The 17,243-nt window shown below is 44.7% G+C and overlaps 1 protein-coding gene across 1 annotated transcript in view; it reads right to left on the reverse strand.

The window, feature by feature from the left end:
• GPR153 (G protein-coupled receptor 153) overlaps positions 1 to 15,672 on the reverse strand; it is a 90,516-nt gene extending 74,844 nt beyond the window's left edge. The window contains exon 1 of the mRNA XM_040429637.1: positions 15,325 to 15,672. The gene's annotated coding sequence lies outside the window, so the exon portion shown is untranslated. The remainder of the gene's footprint in view (positions 1 to 15,324) is intronic.
• Between the last annotated feature and the right edge of the window lie 1,571 nt (positions 15,673 to 17,243).

A 17,243-nucleotide genomic window follows, 5' to 3' on the forward strand; every position in this document is an offset into this window, starting at 1 on the left:
GAAATAAGGTTGCGCTTTGTCCGTTTGACTGTATCTTGTATTGCAGCTCAGCCTGATTCACTTGCATGTTGCAGTACCAAACATATGGTAGTCATAGATAAGAGGGGCACTGTTTTGTATAATCTGAAACAACCCCTTCACTAAACTTGGGTTAGCACTGGAGCTAATGTTAGGCACCTATCAGACATGTTTCTACGGAAGTATGGAGGAACATTTATCATGGGGAGAATTTTTAAGTCAGTTTTCCTTTTGAGTCTGCTTTGCTGTAATTTGAGGCAAATTTATCAAGCGTTGCACGCTGTTTAATAAATTTTGCGCATCATAACACTTTTGTTGATAATGTTACGCGTTAAAGGGGTATTCCCGTCTTAGATATTGGTAGCATATGGCCTGGACATGCCACTAATATCAGATAGGTTTGACGGACCTGCTCCTATCTCCTGTCCACCCTTACCAATCTCTGCTCTGAGGGACATCTCAAGGTGTGTGTATATGATCAAGGAAGCTTGCTTTAATTAAAAGATTAAAAGTGGAATTTTTTTACACAGCGCACTTGGTTGTTTCCATAACCCCAGCCACCTCTGGCTGCGGCAAACCATGGGTCTGTTTTTGGCCATAAATGGCTGAGATGGGAATACCCATTTAAGTGGCATTACTGTCTTCAGCTCATCTAAAAATTCTTTCATTTTCACGGTGTCGGATTCTATCTGCTACAAGGAGAAAATGACCAGACAGACTTGACCAGACAGCCCATCACAGTAATTCCAGAGTCGTGACTCACTATCTCTATAGTGATTGTACTTAGATCATTTATCCCCGGAGCAGGCAAAGTCGGCTGTATTAGAAGTTGTACTAGATCAACAGCATAAAGACCCCTGACAGCCACCTTCTTTTCTGCGTTCATCTGTAACCGTACTGCCATTAAAAGGGGGGATATGGACATTCCTCTCTATAGTGAATATCCAGCTTTTAACCCTGTGTCATTACAGAAGTCCAGGAATCTGTACTGGTCTCCTAGTTGAGTACTAGTCTCCTAGTTGAGTACTAGTCTCCTAGTTGAGTACTGGTCTCCTAGTTGAGTACTGGTCTCCTAGTTGAGTGTTACAGCTGGCCCACAGAGCAGTGGAGTGGGGCTGTGATGCAGCATAATACAGAGAGCACTTCACAAAGAAGCCCCGCCTCCTGGGCACTTGAGAGCAGAATCTGGCAGAATAAAACATCATATGCTCACTACTCCTGATGAGAAAAGCTCTACAAAAGGTATGTTTATACAGCTCTCCTTACCTAGTCCTGTCAGCAGCTTAACATGGTCAAAACTACCGACAGACTCCCTTTACATCAGTGGTGTACAACTGTTGAGACCCTCTCCAATAAATAGGATGGGGGACTATTTACGGACAGGATGACTTTGATGTGGAGGATGTGTATTAAGTTTTGGCTGATCTATTACATTACTCCTCTATATACCCCCACTCGGCTCTTTCCATGCCTCCCATAATAGAAGGGACAGAGGAATAATGTCCTAGCAATTGGTGGGGTCTCAGTGGTCAGTTGATGACCAATCTAACTCTTTACTTGTTGCATGCATAGGTGGTGAATGTTGATGGCTTGTTTCCCCTTGAACTCTTTGGTTATGTAGGGGATTTTAATTAAGTAATCAAATGGTGTTCATGAGTTGACATTCCCTGCAAGACACCAGGCGGTGCCACTAAATTTACCATTTGTCTGCCTTCTATAAACAGCACCACACCAGTCCACAGCTTGTATCTGCTTCATCTGAGCTGCAATTCCACAACCTGTAGAGAGGAGTGTGCCACTGTTTTATCTAGAAATCAGCCATGTTTTTTTTTTAACTTTATACATCCCCTTTAAATATCACAAATCGAAAGCTGTATTTATACCGTTCCTGAGTATTTTAGCTTATAGCTATATAGTTTTTATTGATTGTGATTATGACACAAAACACCTCTATAAAGATCATCTCGAGTCATTAAAGAGGACCTTCCACCAGTTTTTACTTTATAAAAGCGATACCTCACACTGTAGCCCATGTTCCCTAGATGTCATATCTATATTTTTTTTCATGATATGCTCCTCCGTTGGCCCGCTGTGCCCCTCGTTCTGTTTAGGCGCCCTGTAAGCTAATTAATAGCTTTGGAACAGGGAGGAGGAGACATCAGCTTTTCTCAGTGGACGTCTCTTCTATCTGGCTGTGGCGCTGTCCAATCACAGAGGAGCGCGTCACAGCCAGGAAGAAGGAGAGCTGTTTTTTCTCAATGGTTTTGACGCGCTGCACTGTGATTGGACAGCGCTACAGCCAGATAGAAGAGACGCCCACTGAGAATTGTCTCCTCCTCCCTGTTCCGATGCTATTAATTAGCATACAGGGCACCTAAACAGAACGAGGCACAGCTGCGCAACGGAGGAGCATATCATGAAAAAAATTCGCGATATGACATCTAGGGAACATGGGCTACAGTGTGAGGTATCGCTTTTATAAAGTAAAAACTGGTGAAAGATCCTCTTTAACACAGATCAGCCTCATATGGAAACAGCTCATAAAAACTCAAGGCCCGATGTAGCAAGCCATTGACGAGAAGGAAGCGCTCCTTCCCAAAAATGGCCTGCTCGTCAGTGAAGGAGAAAGATGTATTTACATGTAACGATCCCCTCCACAGTATAGGGAGGAGTGATCGCTAATACCATTTCTCGTCCCCATACAGAACCATTGCTTGCCGTCAGCAGAGGCTGTTTAGACGGTACGTACTGCTGCCCACAAACGGTGATTTAGGTGTCCCCACCAACAATCCTATTACCTGATGAACGAGTGTTTTGCTCATTCATTGGCGGTACCTTTACACAGGCTGATTATCGCTAACGAGTGTTCGTACGAACGCTCATTAGCGATAATCTGGTTGAACATCGTCAGTGTAAAGGGCCCTTCAGAGTCTTCTGAGATGTGATAAACTTGATTGAAGACACTTACTATCTGTTTGTTGATTGCAAGTGATTGTGAAGCGTGTTCGCTTAGCTGAGACATCAATCCATGGGCTGATGTGTGGGTCAACAATCGGCATTGAATTCATTATAATCAGGGATGGAAAATAATCATGTATAATGACCTATGTGGTTATTACTGCACAGGGGTATGAGCCATGACCACCCTCCTGAGGTAGACACCACATAGACAGTTATGACCATGGATGCAGACCATGCCACAGTGAGGGGATCCTTCTTCTGCTTCCTGTCATAAATCACCCACAATTTCCTGAAGCCACCACTGGGGGGAGCTCAGAGAAAAGAGATTTGCACAGTTTTCAATGAGTTCAATGGTAACTGTATAAATTCCTGTGCACTAAACTTCCCCCATTGTTGCTGCAGGCTGACTAAAGGGTAGGAGAGGATTTTGGGGAGATTTATCAATGTATTCCTGCCAGTTACATGTTGTAAGAAGAGAATGGGGGAGATTTAGTAAAGAGCTTGTGCCACTAATATAAATGTAACTTGCACAGTTATATCACTTCTCCAAATATCACCATTTATCAAAACTGCCTTATTTTAACGTTATTAAAGGGGTTAGCCACTTTCTGGTTATTATTGACCAATGCATTTGCAAGGTGATTATATGGCACTTACTAATATAGCCTTTGTTGAAATTCTGCTCCATTTTCTATATTTTATAAGGTCTTCCCCCTTGATGGTCAAGTCTTTTGTGCTGTCCACACAGAGGCCCTGTCCATAAAATGGCTGCCGATGGAGGGTCATGTGACCAGGCAAATCACCTTCATGTGTTCAAAAACACTGCAGTGTGTTACAATAGAGAATACACCTCATGGAGGCAATTTGCCTGATCACATGACCCTCCATCAGCGGCCATCTTATACGTCTGTGGGGACAGCACAGAAGATTTACCTAACAAGAGGGCATGAAACAAAGCAAATGGCACAGAGTATCAACAATGGCTATATTAGCAATTGTAATATAGTCATTTACATACACATTGGTCACAAGTAGCCAGAAAGTGGACAACCGCTTTGACCTACCATTGTACCGTGTGGCAAATCTGTTTTGATATTCTGTTTCTATTGGTTACGTCCTGCAATGGAGCTCGTAATGTAGGATGTAGGACGTGTCATTGGTGAGAACAAGGGGTGTGGTTAGTGTCACATGATCTGCTGAGGTCAGGACACACCTCACTGCCCTAAGAAATGGGGTAGCAGTCATGTGACAAACCAAGAAGCAGAGTTTATGCATGGGGAATAAGAGAAAACTGCAAATGAAAAAAAAATCCAAGGAGAAATGGGAGCTACAGGAATTGATGGAAATAAACTTTAGGCATCTTACACCCGACTGTATGGCTTTTTTTTAGTATTTTGCGATCTGCAAAAAATATGGATGACGTCCGTGTGCATTCCGTTTTTTGCGGAACGGAACAGCTGGCCCCTGATAGAACAGTAATATCCTTGTCCGTAATGTGTACAATAATAGGACATGTTCTATCTTTGAACGGAAGAGAAATACGGAGACGGAAGGCATACGGAGTACCTTCCGTTTTTTTTTGCGGATCCATTCAAAATGAATGGTTCCGTATACGGTCCGTATACGGAACACAAAAAAAACGGAACGGAAACGGAAAACAATAACTTTGTGTGCAAGAGGCCTTAGGGTGAAAAGTAGTTTATGACATAACCCCTTTAAAACTGGCGTAAAGGAAAACTGGCCTAATTGCCCATAGCAACCAATCAGAGTCCACCTTTCATTTTTGACAGCTCCTTTGGAAAATGAAAGGTGGAAAGAAGGTCACAGAATGATAGATCCCCGCCTATCAGTCACTTGGGAAATGGGAAGCGTTCTACACTTTTGTAATACACCGTACTCCAGGCCTCATTCTCTGATTTTCTGTTTGTAAATGGGAACGTTCATGTTTTCGTTCATCAGCTGAAATCCCGTATAGACCGAATATGTCTCCGAACAGAGTATTTACTACAATTATGCCCAGTCTCCGCAATGCTAATCACACCAGCAGCACAAATCTCTGCCTATAAGTGCTCATGCACACGAACGTATGGCCGTGGTGCTCGTATTGCGGACCATAAGCGATTGACTTGAATGGGTCTGCAATCCACAAGATACGAACAAAGATAGGACATCTCGAAAGCCCACAGAAGCACTTCGAAGCTCTTCGGGTCCATGCCGCCGAACAGCAAAAGATATGACATGTCCTATCTTTGGTCGTATTTTGCAGATCGCAGACCCATCCAAGTCAATGGGTCAATGCATCTGCATCCACACCATGCCGGTGCCCGTGCATTGCGGACTGCTATTTGTGGTCCGCAGCATGGGTACGGAGCACTTACGTTCGTGGGCATGTGCCCTAAGGCCTCCTACACACTCAAATATGAAGGTGCACCTGGGATTGTTTTTTTACTATTTGTTCTGGTTTTGGTTCCATATTGTATCAAGTTTTTGTTTTGTGGTTTGCTATAAATGTGTATTTTCATCTGTATTTGCTCTGTTTTTATATCAAAGGGCATCTGTCAGATTTGTACCTATGAAACTGTCCGACCTGTTACATGTGCACTTGGCAGCTGAAGACATCTGTGTTGGTCTCATGTTCATATGTGTCCACATTGCTGAGAAAAATTAAGTTTTAATAGATGCAAATGAGCCTCTAGGGACAATGGGGAGTTGCCGTTACACCTAGAGGCTCTGCTCTCTCTGCAACTGCTACGACTTCTGCACTTTGATTGACATTAGGAGAAGTCAGGGCCAGGCGTGATCACATTAACACTGCCAGGCCCTCTCAATCAAATTGGAGAGGGTGCAGCAGTTGCAGAAAGCAGAGCCTCTAGGTGCAACAGCAGCGCTACCGTTGCACCTAGATGTTCTTTTGCATGTATTTAAGCAACATTTTTGAACATAGGACCAACACAGATGTCTTCAGCTGCCAAGCACACATGCAACAGGTCAGCCAGTTTCATGGGTACAAATCTGCTGACAGATGCCTTTTTAAAGGATTAAAAGAGTTCGGCAAACTATATAAAAAGATTGTAAAAGGCCCATAAACGGCAAGGACAGATTGGCCATAGACCTTACAGGGAAATTTCCCGGTGGGACGATGCCCAGGGGTCTGTCTGAGTCCTCCTCACGGCCGGCCAGTGGAAGTTTTTGGGGCTGTATTTTGTGCTGCTGGCAGTATTTTGTGATTGACTGTGGTATTTGGCTCTGTTGGGATGGTATAATGTGCCACAATATGGTATTGCTGGCCCTGCCTTCCATCGATTTGGACCCGACTACAAAACGGGGCCACTTTTAGTATTTTTTCCAGGGCCACTTTGTTCCCAGTCAGCCCCTGATAAAAAGTAATCTTTTATACCAGCAAAATGGTTGTCTACTTTATCCCAGCTCTGAAGTTGGAACTTGTCTACATGACCATAAGGAAACTGTCACGTGAACAAGTCACATGACCACTGCCATCTTGCATTCCATGAAGGCAAAGGGTTCCAGGTTGCTGTGTTGACATCACCAATACTTCAGAGTTCGAAGCTGGGATACACTACAAGGTACTTTAAAGGTTATGGACACATTTGGGAGCATTTTTTTAATCATTGCATTTTAGTAATTTTTTTTCAGTTGCTCTGTTGGAGGGGTTATCCAATGACAAATGTGAAAAATGAAAATCATATAGTACATGACAACCTCTTTCTAACAAAGCTAGAACCAGCCCTGTACCTCACATGGGTCCAGAGACCTCCACATTCATTGCTCTGCTAGATTTATATCCAGCTGGCAGATCAAGGGGAGTGTCTTTTCTGCTGCAGCTAAGGGGGCGTGTCTAAGCTCTGCCTATCACAGCTCAGGAGGAAGGTGAAGTATGAAACTGAGCATGTGCGGCCATCTCAGTGAGCAGGTCAAAGAAATAAGAAAAAAAACAACCAGCAGGTGGCGCTATACAGATAGGTTTTATTGAATAACTCAGTGGCTATGCAAAATTTTTAATTACAGGCAATTACAAAAGTATTCAGATCCAGATGCTGGTTTGAAAACTGTAGAATATTTTTTGTGGGACAACCCCTTTAAAAAACAATTGTCACATTTTTTCTTCTACAACTTTCACTTTTACAACATCTGCAGTCTATTGCTCCCTGCTTCACAGTAAATCCATCAGGGAGCTGCTCTGACGGCTCGTTCTGCAGCTTTTACTCCTGACAGCTCATAAATACTCAGTTAAGTCATATTCATATCAGTTGGAAAAAGATATGAGTGTAAAGAGTTTCATGAGCTATCAGTTTTATGAATCAGTGCAAGTCCTAGCTAAGGTCCCAGCTGTGTAGGTTACAGAGGATTGTCCACGCTGAAGAGGACACTGAACCATGTGTAAAGCTGCCCATATACATCTTATAGCTGTTGTCCAAACAATTTTTCGGCAGACAGCAACCTCTCCTGACTCCATCCTGGCTCCCCGATTAACATACGGTTCGGCTGAACATGTAAGTAGATTCTATGGGGATAGGGGAGAAAGCCGCTGCCAGACACTTCTAGTGGTGGCTTATCTCCAAAGGATCGAATGAAAATATTCATGTCACCTGATCCTTGTCTACCCGAATATATAATCTGCTGGGGGAGAGTCGGGAGCTCTCAGTGTGTCGATCGTACCCACCATTCTTGGTAGGTTCAGCCGACAAAACACTAATGTGTTTTCACTTTGAATGTAAACCACAAATATTTCCATTCACTGACAGCAAGATAAGAGCATCAAATGGTGAAGGATACAAAACAACTATGTAATGCCGCAATTCACACCCAGTAGTGGCCCGTAGCTCAGTCATGCCATGGTTTAGGCTACGGCTACACAACGACATTTGCCATGGGTTTTAGTGAGACACCATAGGCTGTCATTACAAAAAGAGTAGATGTACCGTTTTTTGTCGCTCAACACATGTTGTGAAGCTTTAGCCTTACAGAGACATAGGCTGCCGCCACACCACGTTTTATCCTCTTCCATGAAAATTCTGGGGTTTTAACCAACATTTTTTGGAATGTTTCTTTTTAGTCACACCACTTTTTCTGACATTTTTGGTTTCCTATAGAGAAACCTATGGGAAAACATCAGAAAAATGCTGCACTCAGAGCATGCCACTTAAAGCACCACTACAAACAGAAACAAGGGGTCATTTGCTAAGACCGGCGTTTCACATTTCAGTAAAAGTCCCACTGGTGGAAGATCCAACCAATTTATTAAGAGACTCGCACCTATTTTCACTGTTCATGCACCAGAAATGAAATCTACTCCAGCCAGGAGATGGAGTAGATTTCTGGTATAATTTTCACCAGTTTTCTGCCGCACATGTTAAACAAGTCTGGACGCGGGGCTTCCAGTTTTTGAAAAAGTGGCAGGGAGGTTAGAAAAACCTGCAAACTGTGTAGGAAACGGCACCTGCAACAAAATTTGACTTTTCTACACTGAAAAACTGGAGTAGAGCTATGGTAAATGACCTGCGCAGTATTTGTAGGGCAATAAATAATTTCCGAATTACCAACATGTAATCTCTGGCTGCTGTTTGTTCAGCTTAAAAAAAGGGCTTTAAAAATGCAGCATTTAAAAAAATAAATAAAATTAACTAGTGGGAAACCGCCCATTCCCATAAGCAGTGATGGTCAGTTCGCAGTGTTCGCCAGCGAACACATGCGGGCTGCCATCTTTAGTAAGGTAGACTCACCGGTCCTGCGATGCACAGGTAAGCCCTTACCTGTGCCTGTGCCGCGACCCGGTCTGAAATCAAATGCAGTCACCGGGAGCAGGCATTTCCGAGAACAGCCGCCGGGGGCCTTCATCGGGCTGTTCCTGGAACTGCCTGCTCCCGGTGACAGCATTTGATTTCAGACTGGCTCGCGGCACAGGCACAGGTAAAGGCTTACCTGTGCATCGAGTCTACCTTACTAAAGATGGCAGCCCGCATGTGTTCGCTGCCGAACACTGCAAACTGACCATCACTGCCCATAAGGCCCTTTTATACGGACTAATTGACAGGCAATTATTGGGAAGGAAATATGCCTTCCGCGTTAACTGCCAATTTTTGAGCAGCAATCATCCCTCTCTGTATGGGAAAGAATGATCGTTACTGTGGTCATTTGTTCCCATACAGATTCATTGTTCGACAGCACTGGGCAATGGGCTGCCAGCAAATAATGATTTTTTGGTGCTCCATAAAAGATGTGATCATCTGATGGATGAGCGTTTCTGATCGGCAGCACCTAGGACGATTATCCTACGCACTCTCAACCCGATAACTGTCCCAATCTTCGGACCATGTAAAATGGTCATTATTCTCATTTAAAATGTTTTTTCTGAGAATTTTTTTAACTGATGACCTATCCTCAGGATAGGTCATCAGTATCTGATGAGTGGGGGTCCGACACCTGGGACCACCGCCAATCAGATGTCTGCAAAGGCATTACAGTAGTGCCGTGGCCTTCTTGCAGCTTTTCCTAGGCCAGTAAGGACACGTTCATCAGTAACCTGGTCTAGGCGCAGCTCAGCCCTATTGAAGCCCCACTCCATTTGGCAGCTCATCTATACAGAATACTCAGCAGTGGGCGACAGAATCTATATTATGCATATTATTCTCCGTATATTATATACATAAAACCAAGACCCTGCTTATCAGTTCACAGGTACATGCCCAGCCAGCATGTCTACAGCAGGGGTCAGCAACCTCCGGCACTCCAGGTGTTGTGAAACTACAACTCCCATCATGCACACTTGCTTGGCTGCTCTCTAAACTCCCACACAAGTGGGAAGAGCATGCTGAGAGTGGTAGTTTCACAACAGCTGGAGTGTCGAAGGTTGCTGATCCCTGGTCTACAGCAAATGCATCTAGTTAATGCATGAAGCTTACATGTCAGATAAAATCTCATAGGTTTCAGAGAGCAGACATGAGAAAGTCCTGGTGCATCGCACCATCTGTTCTGGTTTATGTTTACTACACAAATATCCTGGTAATATGTATCCAATTAACGCATGGCATACAGACAGCAAACTGCAGAACATACATGGCAGCAGCTGATTTGAGAATTGTAATCCCAGTTATTCCAGTGCGGCAACCCCAGGCTTGGGCTACTGATGATGAACTTGGCCACGACCGTCGCACGACCAAAGATCGCTGTGTAGCAGTGCAGCTATTGAAATGAATGGGGTTGAAGTGTAATTAGCAAGCTGCTGCGATGTTAAGCGCTAAAAAATCCAACATTACTGGATGTTTTACGATTCTAAGGTCGTGGCAACCCCATTCAGTGCAGCACAACAGATCGTCATGTTGCCCCAGCCTTAGGGCTCATGTTCACAACTGTTGTTGCGGATCCGCGAAACACCGATACCGGCCGTGTGCATTCTGCATTTTGCGGAACGACTGGCCCCTAATAGAACAATCCTATCCTTACAATAATAGGAAATGTTTATTTTTTTTTTGCAGAATGGCCATGCGGACGTACTGACACGAAATGCACACTGGGTCATTTCCGTGAAAGTGAAGTGAATGGTTCTGCATACAGGCTGCAAAAAAAAAATGGAATGGATGCAGGAAAAAAATATGTTTGTGTGCATAAGCCCTTAGGCTGCATGCACACGTCCGTTGTGTGTTTTGTGGTCCGCAAATAGCGGATCCGCAAAACACGGATGGCGTCTGTGTGCGTTCCGCAATTTGCGGAACAGCACGGACAGCCTTTAATATAACTGCCTATTCTTGTCCGCAAAACGAGGACAAGAATAGGACAGGTTATATTTTTTTTGCGGACCACGGAACGGAGCAACGGATGCGGACAGCACACAGAGTGCTGTCCGCATCTTTTGCGGCCCCATTGAAGTGAATGGGTCCGCATCCGAGCCGCCAAAACTGCGGCTCGGACGCGGACTAAAACAACGGCCGTGTGCATGAGGCCTTATTCACACAGTTAGTCTTTGGTCAATGGGGTACATTTACTAACGGACTTGCGAATATTTTAGGCGTAAAATAGTTTCAAGTCCCCTTTTTTAACAATGTTTGGTTGCACGGCCTGTTTTACACAGTGTCCGCCACTTAGGAGTGACGAGGGCGGGGCCGTGCTGAGGCCGGGACTCCAGCCCTGGCAAATTTACTATTATTTACACCTGGAAACAGGTGTAAATGATGGCGAAAAATTACGCCTTCACATGCTGCAGGTGTTGTTGCAAAATTTTCCATGACTGAAAATCTGTTCCGTTTATTTCAATTGGGCGGCAAGCACATGGAGTTCTGCAAGCCTCATTCAAGTGAATGGAACTGATTTTCTGTTGCGGGAAATTCTGCAACAAAATCAGCAGTGTGTGAAGGCACCCTAAATGTGCCCCAGTGATTTCCATCAGTGACTGTGAGCCAAAACCAGGTGCGGGTCTAAACCCAAAACCGGTGCAGATCTTTCCATTACACCTTATCTCTGCTGAGGCTCCAATCCTGGTTTTGGCTCACAATCACTGATGGAAATCACTGACCAAAACACTGACGTGTGATTGAGCCCTTAGAGTGTGGTCATCTGTAGCATATCCATACTGTGATACCAGAGCAATGGCCCAGTATCAGCTATGTCATTGGTGCAATTCCAGTCACTATTTTATTGCCTATATGCCTCCCATCATGCCCAGGTGCACCAACATTTTTACAAACACAAATGATCTGCCAGTAATAACTATTTTTTGTAACAGATACAAATACAAAATTTGCCTTTATATCAGATCAGTCAGGTTGATGTTTTATCTAAATTACCTGCACGGGCAGAGTGGCAGCCGGCACCTGGGCATCATGCCCCACCAGCTTCTGAAGAATGTATTTGAATACTTTTTTTTTTCCTGATGCCTGCTAATGCAGAACATTTGCCTATCTGGCACCTTCTGGATTAAAGTTGACATCCTAAACCACCGCTGTTATGTTCCATTGCTAATTTTGGATGTGGAAGCTACAGTCGGCTCATTCTCTGTATATGACCTGTAGTGACAGAAGCCTCTATATATAGAAATGAAAGGAATTTGAGGTCAAAAAGATCTTCTTTGGGTCAGTAGAACTTCTGGTCATTTCCTGGGAGTCTTATCCATTTACAGTCCCTGCAGTCTATTTTTGGAAATCACAATTGATGTGAACAGGCGCCGGGAGAAAAAATCTCGGATGCGCTGCCTCAACCATCGTAAATAATGTCCCACCGAATACACCGAACAGACAACCCCTAAAACAGTCCTTTCATATACAGGTTAATAGTCTGCCCGATAATATATCGTTATTGCATATACTCTGTAATGTATCTAAGCCCACTATACAGGATACTCGTTTAGAAAAACACAGCACTACAATACCCATCATGTTCTGCTGAGAAAATGTACCTATTCTGAAATACTGTTGGGGGAGACCCACGCAGTACCACTACATTCTCCATCTTGAGCTGATGTATCCAAGCCCGTCATGTGATATTCTCTCTCAGGGAACCACACAGAACCACTACATTCTCCATCATATGCTGAGCTGATACATCTAAGCCCATCGTGTGTATCTCAGAGAACCACACAGAACTACTCTCCTCAACATGTGCTGCCCAGCTGATGTATGCTGCCCATTATATGCTGCTGAGATAGTGTATCTAAGTGTATCATGTGTACCTTGTTTGATACTTTTATGGTGAACAACACTGCACCACATTCTCCATCATGTTCTGCTGAGCTGATGTGTCAATGTCTATCTTGGGTGATACTTTCTCGAAGAGCAACACAAGACTACATTCCCATCATGCTGAGCTAATGTATCTATCTTGTTTGATGCTGTCTTGGAGAGAAACCTACAACACTACATTCTTCTTCATGTCCTGCTGACCTGATGTATCTAAGTCTACCTTGTGTGATACTTTCTTGGAAAACAACACTGCACTACATCCTCCATTATGTTCTGCTGAGCATCTAAGCCCATCATGTGTGATACCTCTTCAGATAACCACACAGCATGTGCTGCCTAGCTGATGTATCCAAACCCATCATATGTAGTTGGGTTGATATCTAAGCCAATCATGTGTGATACTCTATTATGATTTCATTACAATCTTCAGGGTGTTGTGGAACCAATCTATCTATTTCCAAGTGTGATACTTCCTCCAGTAACCACATAGTACCATATCCCCATCATACAATCTGCCAATATCTAAGAATCTCCAGGGACTGCAAACATAAGGCAATCATGTATGACTTCCAGTAAATCATGTCCTTGGAAATAAAGGGCAATTGGCCGCCATACGTGCTGAGTTGTACCTATATGTAGAAATAGCACAGCAGAGGGAGATACAGCACAAACATTGAATATTTAACCTTGGTCACAGTGTTGGGGTTCCCCTGCTCAGAGTATATCAGTTTAGAAGAGCGTGGGCTTGGCATCCCCTGCAAGCATGCACTGCGTGGGGGTATTCCGTGCAAACCCCATATTGTGTCTTCTTCATTAACTCATTGCTGCCCGCTTACAAGCTTGCAGCCTACACGTGTGCTGTGAGGCATTACAAAAAAAAAAAACTATCTACGCATAAGGGGTGGGGTGGCATTGCATGTGTCTTTCAGGCCCTCTTATCAGATGTGACATGATGTAATTCTAATGCAATGTATCTTATCCTAATAATATAGCCAGGCATGAGCCATCCACCCACCTCCCCGTCTTACATAACACATGACAAAGGCAGGGATCCAATGTCTGCTGTCTAAGGTGAAGTTTCTTTGTTTAAACACTTTCCAGAATTTCTGTCAAAATGAGGAAGATCTCTCTAAAGGAATGGGGGTTCTTGCACCTTTTACCTGAAAATGAGGGAAACGCTGTACCTTAAAGGTTTTCAGCTGGTGATTTCCAAGGACTGGGGGTCATTAGTTTCCCAATCTTTGTTGAACCCTCAGTAGACTGCATACAAAGATTGGGGTCATTGAGCCCTTTATTTGCTATTTACTCTTCTTTATTCATGCAGTCATGGTTCTGACACCCTCTTCGTCTGTCACTTCTGAGTCTAAGGCCATTTGTAAAAGTTGGGGATTACTGCCCATTTCCACCATTGCTGAACCTGATGTCTACAGACATAGGAGGTGCATGTACCCCTTTACCTTTGTGTAGCCTGAGGCTGTTTCCAGAGATAATGGGTTCCTGTCCCCCTTTATCTTTGCGTAGCCTGAGGCTGTTCCCAGTCATAAGGGGTTCCTGTCCCCCCTTTTCCTTTGTTCAGTTTGTAGCTTTTTCTAAATAGTGGGGGGTTCCTGTACCCCTTTACCTCTGTGCAGCCTGAGGCTATTTCTACATACAGGGGTTCCTGTACCCCTTTACCTCTGTGCAGCCTGAGGCTATTTCTACATACATGGGTTCCTGTACCCTTTTACCTCTGTGCAGCCTGAGGCTGTTCCTACATACAGGGGGTTTCTGAACCCCTTTACCTTTGTGCAGCCTGAGGCTGTTCCTACATACAGGGGGTTCCTGGACCCCTTTACCTTTGTGCAGCCTGAGGCTGTTCCTACATACAGGGGGTTCCTGAACCCCTTTACCTTTGTGCAGCCTGAGGCTGTTCCTACATACAGGGGGTTTCTGAACCCCTTTACCTTTGTGCAGCCTGAGGCTGTTCCTACATACAGGGGGTTTCTGAACCTCTTTACCTTTGTGCAGCCTGAGGCTGTTCCTACATACAGGGGGTTTCTGAACCCCTTTACCTTTGTGCAGCCTGAGGCTGTTCCTACATACAGGGGGTTCATGAACCCCTTTACCTTTGTGCAGCCTGAGGCTGTTCCTACATACAGGGGGTTTCTGAACCCCTTTACCTTTGTGCAGCCTGAGGCTGTTCCTACATACAGGGGGTTCATGAACCCCTTTACCTTTGTGCAGCCTGAGGCTGTTCCTACATACAGGGGTTCCTGAACCCCTTTACCTTTGTGCAGCCGGAGGCTGTTTCCAAATATAGGAGGTTTCTGCAACCCTTTACCTTCCTGAAGCACTGAAAATTCTGGACCCCCTACATTTCTTCCACCCAAGGTCTTCTGCAGACAGTTTCTATAATTTAGTGGTGGGTCATTACACCCTCTACCCTTATTTATTGTCCTTGCAACCCTTCACCCTTTGTTCCATATCAGGATGAGGAGGGGGCTCCCTCTACCCTGTACCCTTATCCTTCATGCTCCTTGTAGCCCTTTACTTTTGTTCAGCCTGACCCTGTTTTTAAAGACCGGGAGCCCCACTTTACCTTTCTCCGCCCTGGGGGGTCTTTGGTAGATTTGGAAGAGAAGCATGCAGCCCTGGCGATGTCAAAGCTCCTTCTTACCTGCTGGATGGTGATTCCCACGATCTTGAGGAACATTTCTTAAAATAGCAGAGCCCCGAGTCCCCAGGCAGGAAGCAGAAGGACCAAAATACCAGCTCCCAGGAGATCGGCGGCGGATCCGATCGCAGGCTCTCCACTCGCAAAGTGAATTTGCAGGCTGCTGGGGCTCAGCAGTGTCACCCCACGATGCTTTCCCGAGCCCCCGTGGGTGAGCATTGTGCCACAGACAGGCGAGGTCTGGAGAGATCCCTTTGTGGAGCTGTGCAGGAGCAGCCCCTCAGCCCACCCGAAACAATGGGCTCCCTCTCCCTCTCTGCTGTCATTGCTCCCAACCCAGCCCTCACTTCATCATTTGGGCTGGATGTGTGTCTGAGAGGATGGCAGCAGACGGCGCATGCTTCACACTGCTTCCTCCAGCAGCCCCTTCTTCTTCACCGGAGATGGAAAATTGCAATCTGACAACTTTTTTTTATTTTTATTTTTATTTTTTTGCCTACAGATGTGTAGATTTCTAGCCAGGACGTCCTTGCATCCTCCCACACTCCTTCTGCTTGGGGCACATCTTCTAGGCATGCCACAGTGCCCAGATTTAGATATAGGGGACAGGCAAAGAAAGGGTTACACGGGATAGCATGCACTGGTGGCTGGAGAAGGAGGGCACTGCTGTCAATCATCTTCTCTCCTCAAAGTTGTGCTCCTGGTCCTGTAGTGGTCCAGGGTTGCCAACTGGCCAGAAATTCCTGTCTGTCAAAAAAAGGGATTTATTTTATTTTTAATTTTGTAATTTTTTTTACAGTGTCCATGGTAAAAAATAAAATGTGTCCTTGATTTTATCTTAGGCTGGTGGGACATAAGCAGGGCAGTTTGATTGCAATTCTCAGCATTTTAGAGCTCACAGTAAATGCTGGTAATGAATAGCTGACCTATAGACTTATATTACTCATCATTATCTTTATAGTTCTTTATCATTTTCCAATTTTTCAGTAAAAATGTTGGCTGGCCGTGATTTTGGGATAAATTGTCCAAAGAAATTAAAATTTAGGTTGATGACCCTGTAGTGGTCTTCAAATCCACACTCCAAGATGCAGGGTCAGTTTGGTAGACATCATGGTAGAGGTCCCGAAGTACTTGTGTGTGTGGTCTGTATTGCTTGCACCAAGTTCACCTGCTGTGTCTGCTGTTTTAACCCTTTCACACTGTGTTATCCTTTTGTATCTGGCTACAGACACATCATGCATTAAAGGGGTTATCCAACACCTATAATGCTCCTCAAAAAATGCCCAGGCACCACATATAGTTTACACTTAACCTGCTCCCCGGCACCCGCATCGCTCCGGATCCCAGCGCGTTCGCCGCTGCATCTTCCCGTTGCACAGATCAAACCATCCGGCAACAGGGGATGGGTGCACGTGACGCTAAGGAGGCTCGTTCCTGACGCAGCCTGCCATTGGCTATTCCCCCCCCCCCATCATCGAATGTTTTGATCCACATGACAGGGAGATGCAGCGGTGGCCGTGCAGACATTGGGAGTGAGATTATTCTGGATTACAGTGGTACTATATTCACTATACAAGAAAAATGGAAACTCTTCACGCATGAATATTGTAGGCTAAAATTAGGCCCAGAAGAGTCAGTTCTGTTAGTGTTAGGTACCCATCTGCAGAAGCCACCTTGACGTCGGGGTGCGGGGTAAATATAACCTGTATGAGGTGCCTGGGCATTTTGTTGGGCATTATAGGTGTTGGATAACACCTTTAATCCTTCGATTTTCATACACACAGTTAAATTGCAAATTGTATGGACTATAAAGGATTGAATGAAACTGGCATGAATGGTTTGCAGTGGTGGCTGCAGAAGATCCTAGGGGACACAGTTGTCAATCACATTTCCTTTTCTTCAGGCTGTGACCAGGATCTTTT

This window comes from Bufo bufo, chromosome 1 (assembly GCF_905171765.1).
Source record: "Bufo bufo chromosome 1, aBufBuf1.1, whole genome shotgun sequence".
Classification (NCBI taxonomy): Eukaryota; Metazoa; Chordata; class Amphibia; order Anura; family Bufonidae; genus Bufo; species Bufo bufo.